The sequence below is a fragment of the Phyllobates terribilis genome, unplaced genomic scaffold, assembly GCF_046119375.1.
Source record: "Phyllobates terribilis strain yellow unplaced genomic scaffold, ASM4611937v1 Scaffold_199__1_contigs__length_3552030, whole genome shotgun sequence".
Classification (NCBI taxonomy): domain Eukaryota; kingdom Metazoa; phylum Chordata; class Amphibia; order Anura; family Dendrobatidae; genus Phyllobates; species Phyllobates terribilis.
Window position 1 is genome coordinate 1,211,068 of NW_027362959.1, and position 8,469 is coordinate 1,219,536.

The following is an 8,469-nucleotide window of genomic DNA, read 5'->3' on the forward strand; positions in this document are numbered from 1 at the left end:
CGCCAATCTCAAATTCGAGCTGTTTTGGGCGGTGTTCGAGCCGTTCGGCGAACACGAACAATTTGAGTAAAATTCGGCTGTTCGAGGTTATGTTCGATAACTGTTCGTGCACCAAAATCATAACTGGATTTTTTCTCCGTAATGATGAAAATTAATGTTAATACGCAGTTTGAGTGTACAGCGGGGTGGGGGGAGGGGCAGGGGATGGATCTCTGCAGAAACAATGAAGATCTCCATTTTTTTTTCTCTTTCCCGCATTTGCAGTGGGGAGGTGCAATCTGTCAGCCTATCAGCAGCGCACACACGGAGCGAAGTGCTTTTTTTCACACAAGCAAGGGCATGTGTCATTGGCAGTGTATGTCACATGTCCTTGCCCTATAAGACCAAGCCATTTTCCCCGTCGCCACCATTTTCTCACTGCTGCAGCTGCGTGTTAGACGGCACCGCTGTTGCTGTGTGCGCTATACCTTGTTAATTTCAAGCCAATTTTCGCACAAATCTACAGATAGCTTGGGAGTAGGGAATAGTTGTGATTGCAGTCCTTTTAAGGACTAGGTTACAGCATTTCCTACGACTTTTATCAGGGAGGTCTGTGCTCTTAAATAGATAGATTGTGGGAGTAAAGACTAATTGTAATTGCAGTCCTTTTCAGGACTAGGTTACATCAGTTCCTATCAGTTTTTGCCAGGCAGGTCTGTGCCAGTGCTGTGCAAGTTTTTTTCACAGCATTTGGCTGAATCTAGCAAAGCTAATCCTTTTTGGCCTATTGCAGAGTGTGTTAGTCAGTGGAGTAGCCTATCTGTGTTGCAAGATATACCACCTGTGTATAGAATACCAATTTTTTTACTGCACCTAGTGAAGTAAAATCTTTTGGGCATAGCATCATTCTATTAGTCCATCTATACTGACCTCCATCAGGTTGCAAACTGAATATAATTTTTTTCTGCATCTACAGTACCTCTGAAAAAATATTTGGCCTTCTAGCAGTGTGTGGGACTTTCTCTGTTAGTCCATCTATACTGACCTCCATCAGGTTGCAAACTGAATATATATTTTTCTGCATCTACCTCTGAAAAAATATTGGGCTTCTAGCTATGTGTGGGTCTTGTTCTATTAATCCATCTATACAGACCTCCATCAGGTTGCAAACTGAATATAATTTTTTTCTGCATCTAGCTCTGAAAAAATATTTGGCCTTCTAGCAGTGTGTGGGACTTTCTCTATTAGTCCATCTATACTGACCTCCATCAGGTTCAAATTCAAAATAATTTTTATCTGCATCTACAGTACCTCTGAAAAAATATTTGGGCTTCTAGCGGTGTGTGGGACTTGTTCTATTAGTCCATCTATACTGACCTCCATCAGGTTGCAAACTGAATATAATTTTTTTCTGCATCTAGCTCTGAAAAAATATTTGGCCTTCTAGCAGTGTGTGGGACTTTCTCTATTAGTCCATCTATACTGACCTCCATCAGGTTGCAAATTCAAAATAATTTTTTGTATGCATCTAGCTCTGAAAAAATATTTGGCCTTCTAGTAGTGTGTGGGACTTTCTCTGTTAGTCCATCTATACTGACCTCCATCAGGTTGCAAATTCAAAATAATTTTTTGTATGCATCTAGCTCTGAAAAAATATTTGGCCTTCTAGTAGTGTGTGGGACTTTCTCTGTTAGTCCATCTATACTGACCTCCATCAGGTTGCAAACTAAATATAATTTTTTTCTGCATCTAGCTCTGAAAAAATATTTGGCCTTCTAGCAGTGTGTAGGACTTGTTGTATTAGTCCATCTATACAGACCTCCATCAGGTTGCAAACTGAATAGATTTTTTTCTGCATCTACCTCTGAAAAAATATTGGGCTTCTAGCTGTGTGTGGGACTTGTTGTATTAGTCCATCTATACTGACCTCCATCAGGTTGCAAACTGAATATATTTTTTTCTGCATCTACCTCTGAAAAAATATTGGGCTTCTAGCTGTGTGGGACTTGTTGTATTAGTCCATCTATACTGACCTCCATCAGGTTGCAAACTGAATATATTTTTTTCTGCATCTACCTCTGAAAAAATATTGGGCTTCTAGCTGTGTGTGGGTCTTGTTCTATTAATCCATCTATACAGACCTCCATCAGGTTGCAAATTGAATATAATTTTTTTCTGCATCTATCCCAGCCAATAGTTTTGGCCTAATACCACAGTTTGGCCACTCAGCTCTGCTCGGTTACCATCCATTGTTTTTTTGTGCAAACAACTCCAGAGTTGTGAATTAGTTAACCACCAAAATGAGTGGAAAAAGGCCTGCTGCTGGTGGAAAGGGGAATAGGCGTGTTGGGAAGGGGAAAAAAGGTTGTGTCCGTGGGGTAGGTGTTAAAGCAACAGTAACATCTGCAGAAGAAAGACCATCTTCCAGCCAAACTAAAATGTCTACTTCTTTTAGCGGACAATTTGATAAGATCCCTTTCTTACGGCCACGCCAATCGCTACAAATTCCAGATGAGGCACAAAAACAGCAGGTGCTTCAACGGATATCAAGTGCTCCTTTAAGTGGGCTCTCCTCCACATCAACTTCAACATCACAAATACTCCAGTCCTCAAAGGTGTCACCCCAATCGCACTTGCTTCCTCACAGCTCCCAAATCTCCAGCTGCCCGTCTGAGTATGAGGTAGAACAGATGGTTGAGTCTGCAGAGCTGTTTACTCATACTATAGCCTGGGAATCAGAGGTCGACTCCAGCACTTCTGTGAATCCAGACGAGGAAATGATCTGCACTGATGCCCAGAATCTTTATGAGTCGGATCCAGGACCAGACGCAGAAGGTTCTGACCATAATGTAGACCCTCATTCCCAAACTGTAACTCCTGTTGGTGGAGACAATGAGGAAGACGATGATAAGACTCAAATACCTGATTGGAGCGACAACTTTAGTTTTTTGTCAGGGCAGGAACAGGTTGGCTCTGAGGACGACGGGTGTGATAACGCACAGGGTGATGATGATGAGGTTGGAGATCCCACTTACTGTCAACCCACAGTCAGCCAAGAGATGAGGTCAGCAGAGGAGGTGGAGGAAGATGCTAGTGACGACGAGGTCAGGTTGCGCCTTCCTGGACAGAGACGTAGTACTGGAAGCATGTCAACAACTGCATCCTCAAACACAACTCTGCCTCTCACCACAAGTCGTGGTGGCTCTTCAGGTCGCATGGGTGCTAAGCCTTGCATAGCCTGGGCATTTTTTCAGATCGATAAAGATGACCCAACTCGTGTTATCTGTAACATTTGTCAGCAAAAGCTAAGTAGAGGCCAAAAAATACATAGTTTGAGTACTTCATGCATGAACCGGCACATGGACATGAAGCATAAGTTGCAGTGGGAAGCTCAGTGTGCTACAATGCGGCCTAGCCGGCCGGGCCAACCACCGTCTGCCATATCTTGTGCATCCGCGGCCTCTTCATCCTCTGTGACTGGGGGGACAGCAGTCACACCTGTTTTGGGGCGCAGACCTGCCACCTCTTTAACCGCAACAGCCAGCGTGATTGGCAGGTCATCATTTTCTTTGGAGGTGGTAACACCAGCTCATGTTGAGCGCTGTCCGACATCGATAGCACCACCTTTGGATCAAGGCAACCTAACATGTCCGCCTGCATCTTCCTCACAGACCGGCAGTTTGCCGGGGACACCCTTATCAACCCCGTCTAAGCACAATAGCCAGCCCTCGGTCCCTCAGATGTGGACAAGTAAAAGACCATTTCCTCCTAGCCATGAGAAAGCTAAGAGGTTGAATTTCACCATCTGCAAGCTCTTGGCTACAGAAATGCTGCCTTTCCGCCTGGTGGACACAGAGGATTTTCGAGACCTTATGTCCGTCGCAGTGCCCCAGTACCAGATGCCCAGTCGGCACTACTTCTCAAAGAAAGGTGTGCCTGCGCTCCACCAGCATGTCGCACACAACATCACCGCTTCTTTGAGAAACTCTGTGTGTGACAGGGTGCATTTCACCACAGACATTTGGACGAGTAGGCATGGACAGGGGCGTTACATGTCGCTGACTGGGCACTGGGTAACTATGGTGACAGCAGGACAAGGGGCTGCTGTCCAAGTCTTGCCGTCCCCACGAGTTGTGCGTCAATCCTCTTTATGTCAAAGTTCCTCCACTGCTTCTGCCTCCTCAACCTCCTCTCGGTCTTCCACCTGCACTCAAAGCCTGTCTGGTCATGCCACAAGCTTTCTAACTGCGCAGAAGGGATCCTGCACACCTCCTTACTATGCTGGCAGTAGGGCTCAACGTCATCAGGCGGTTTTTACATTGAAATGTCTGGGAAATGTGAGTCACACAGCTGAGGAGTTGTGGTCAGCTCTGGAGAACCAATTTCATGAATGGTTGTCTCCACTGGACCTGAAACCAGGGAAGGCCGTGTGCGACAATGCTGCAAACCTGGGTGCGGCCCTTCGCCGGGGCAATGTCACACACGTGCCTTGTATGGCTCATGTGTTGAACCTGGTTGTCCAGCAATTTTTAGCCCACTATCCCAGACTAGATGGCCTTCTGCAGAGGGCACGGTCGCTGTGTGCTCACTTCCGCCGTTCGCATCCCGCAGCTCAGCGACTTACATCTCTACAGAAGTCGTTGGGCCTGCCACTTCACCGGCTAAAATGCGATGTGCCTACCCGGTGGAATACAACTCTGCACATGTTGCAGCGACTGTGGCAGCACCGACAAGCCCTGGTGCAATACGTTCTGACGTATAGCCTGGGCCAACGAGATTCAGAGGTGGGGCAAATCACGCTGGAGGAGTGGTCTCAGATCAGGGACCTATGCACCCTTCTGCACAGTTTTGAAATGGCGACGATGATGTTTAGTGCTGACGATGCCATTATCAGCATGACTATTCCGGTGATTTACATGCTGGAGCACATGTTAAACAGAATTCGGAGTCAGGTGGTGGCACAAGAGGAGGTGGAGGAAGTAGAGGAGGAGGAGTTGTATGCGGAAGGGCTAACATCTGCAAGGTCCAGACGGTCGGCAGCACCAAGGCGGCAGGCATGTGAGGGTGGGGGAGATGGTTTTACCAGGGCGCATGGTAGCAGCCAAACTAGTGAGGAAGGTGCAGGAGCCCAGGAAGAAGTGGAGGACGAACTGATGGAAGACTCATCAGATGAGGGAGACCTTGATCACATTTCTGTTGTGCGAGGTTGGGGGGAGAGGACAGAGGAAGGAAGCATGATTGTTACCTCGCCACCAACACAACAGGGACTTGGTGCTCCTGGATGCGCAACACACATGAGTGCCTTCTTGCTGCACTACCTGCAACATGACCCTCGAATTGTGAGAATTAGAAATAATCCTGACTACTGGGTTGCCACACTGTTAGATCCCCGGTACAAAAGTAAATTTGCAGAAATTATTCCTGCCATAGAAAGGGATGCACGCATGCAGGAGTATCAGCAGAGACTGTTGCAGAATCTTACATGTGCTTTTCCACAAAATACCAGTGGTGCACGTAGTGAATCTCACAGTTCCAACTTGCCAACCGTGGGACCGTCAAGTGTTCAGCACTCAAACCGTAACAGAACCACAGTATCTGCTGGTAACATCAATTTTGCGGAATCATTTCACCACTTTTTTAGCCCATCCTTTGCAAGGCCACAGGAGACAAGAAGTCTGACACATAGTCAACGCCTAGAGACGATGGTACAGGAGTATCTCCAAGTAAACATTGAAGCCACGACTTTGTCACTGGACCCTTGCTCTTTTTGGGCTTCCAATCTGGATAAATGGCCGGAGCTAGCCACTTACGCCTTGGAGATCTTGTCATGCCCCGCAGCCAGCGTTCTGTCTGAACGTGTGTTCAGCGCTGCTGGTGGTGTGCTGACAGATAAGCGCACGCGGCTCTCCACAGATAATGTAGACAGACTCACGTTCATAAAGATGAACAAATCATGGATCCGAAACTACTTTTCTACCCCTGTGTCATCCTGGGGAGAGTAAAAGCTTGATGATTGGTTAAAATCACCCTACCAAACGTTTTAAGCTTTCAAATTACTAATCATGTTTATCTGTATCTTGACTGGAAAATAATTTGGGCTTTGTAGCAGTGTGCAGCACTGATCCTATTAGGCCATCTATACTAAAGCTTCACCAGATTTAAAATTAAAAATAATTTTTAGCTGCATCTAGCCCGGAAAATAATTTTGGGGCTCCGAGATGCGCAAGGCACATAAGTGCCTTCTTGCTGCATTACCTGCAGCATGACCCTCATATTGTCAGAATTCGAAGTAATCATGACTACTGGGTTGCCACACTCTTAGATCCCCCAAACTTTTCGATCAACCTTTTCATTTTAATAAAGACCAAAAAAATGGTCATTTTTGAAATTATAAGCATTAGCAGGTTGTTAGAAACTGAAATCAAACAGTTTTCAACTCAAAACTTTATTTTAGGTGATGTTACATTTTCACATAGGACCCCTTGTTCGAAAGGAGCTTCTGAACTCTCTCGTCCATTGAATTTGTCAGGTTTTGGATGGTTTCTGCTTCAATTGTTTTGCATGAGGACAGAATACCCTCCCAGAGCTGTTGCTTAGATGTGAACTGCCTCCCGCCATCATAGACACTCCTTTTAATGATGCTCCAAAGGATCTGAATGGGGTAGAGGTCAGGGGAGCATGGGGGTCACACCATAAGTTTGTCCCCTTTTATGCCCATATCAGCCAGAGATGCAGATGTTTTATGTGCAGCATGAGATGGTGCATTATCATGCAGAAAAATGATCTTGCTGTGAAATACACGGTTCTTCTTGTTGAACCATGGCAGGAAGTGCTGTTTGAGAAAATCCACATACATTATGGAGTTCATCTTTAGCGCCTTCAGGGATCCTAAAGGGGCCGACAATCTCTCTCCCCATGATTCCAGCCCAAAACATTACTCCACCTCCTCCTTGTTGGCGCTGTAGCCGTGTTTGCGTGGGGTGTCCATCAACCAGCCATCCTCCACTCCATCCATCTGGACCATCGAGCGCTGCACGGCACTCATCCGTGAACAAAACAGTTTTGAAATCAGTCTTCATGTAATGTTTGGCCCACTGGAGCCGTTTCTGCTTGTGTGAAGTGGATAGAGGAGGTCGACAGGATGGCGCAAGCACAGCTGCAAACCTCTGAAGGACCCTGCATCTTGTTGTTCGGGGGACGTTGGAGGCACAAGCAGCTTCAAAAACTTGTCTGCTGCTATGACAAGGCTTTTTTGCCGCTGCTCTTTCAACCTGACGTAATTGCCTGTAGGAAAGAGTCCTCAATTTGCCCTTATCAGCACGCACACGTGTGTACTGTGAATCAGCTACATACTTCTTGATTGCCAAGACACTTCATCCTGATCATCGCACAATGTTGATTGTAGTCATGCCTTGACCTAAACACTCCACAATTTGTTGCTTCTCAGCAGCCGACACATCCTTTTTCTTTCCCATTTTGGCAGAAAATGTAGGCTGCTTAATAATGTGAGAGAGCCTTCTTAAGTAGTCTTGCCTTTCATTGGACACACCTGCCAAACTAATTAGCACAGGTGTCTGCAATTTGCTTACAGTGATATAAAGAGCCCTGACACACATCACCATCAATGAGTTTAACTGACAAACAAACAAATTCTTCCCTTATCACTCCTAAACACTTTTTGCATAATAATTTGGAACGCAGTGTACATGTGCTTTTCCACAAAACACCAGTGGTTCACGTAGTGAATCTTACAGTTCTAACTTGCCAACCGTGGTCTGTATGGAGTTGTTCAATAAAGGGCCCAAAATTAAGATAACATAGATGGGAGAGGTCTCTATGAATAGGAATTCCTAAGTATTTGATACCCTGTGAGGGCCAGGCAAAGGGAAAGTTGGACTGGATGGAATCCTATATGGATTTGGGGAGGGAGACATCGAGGGCCTCAGACTTCGCTGCATTGATTTTAAAATTTTACCATGTAACAAAGTGATCTATTTCAGCCATAACAGCATGGATGGATATATGTGATTGAGTGATATATACTAGGACATCATCAGCAAATAGAGAGCACTTGTACTCGGTGCCTCCCACCTCAATCCACCTAATATTGGGGTTATGGCGAATTGATGAGAGCAGGTGCTCCGTCACTAGGATGTATAAGAGAGGGGACAGAGGACATCACTGCCTTGTCCCATTGGTGATTGTGAAAGGTGATGAAAATGTTCTGACGCACCCCCTGGGCCTTGGGACACCCGGAGCCGGACCCTTTTTGGTGGATGCTGGTGGTTGTAGTCTTCGTGGCGGCGACCCGGTTCCGTGGCTCAGGGCGGTCAAACCAGTGGCGGAACTATTTATGTGGTTTTGATGTTTAAATGTCCGACTACGCCACCCGTGGATTGCGGTCAGAGTGAACCGCCGCTACAGGGCAGACCACTGAGGCTGGTGTTGTGGGTGCAGCAGAGCGTAGCATAACTCCCCACGGGAGGAGTA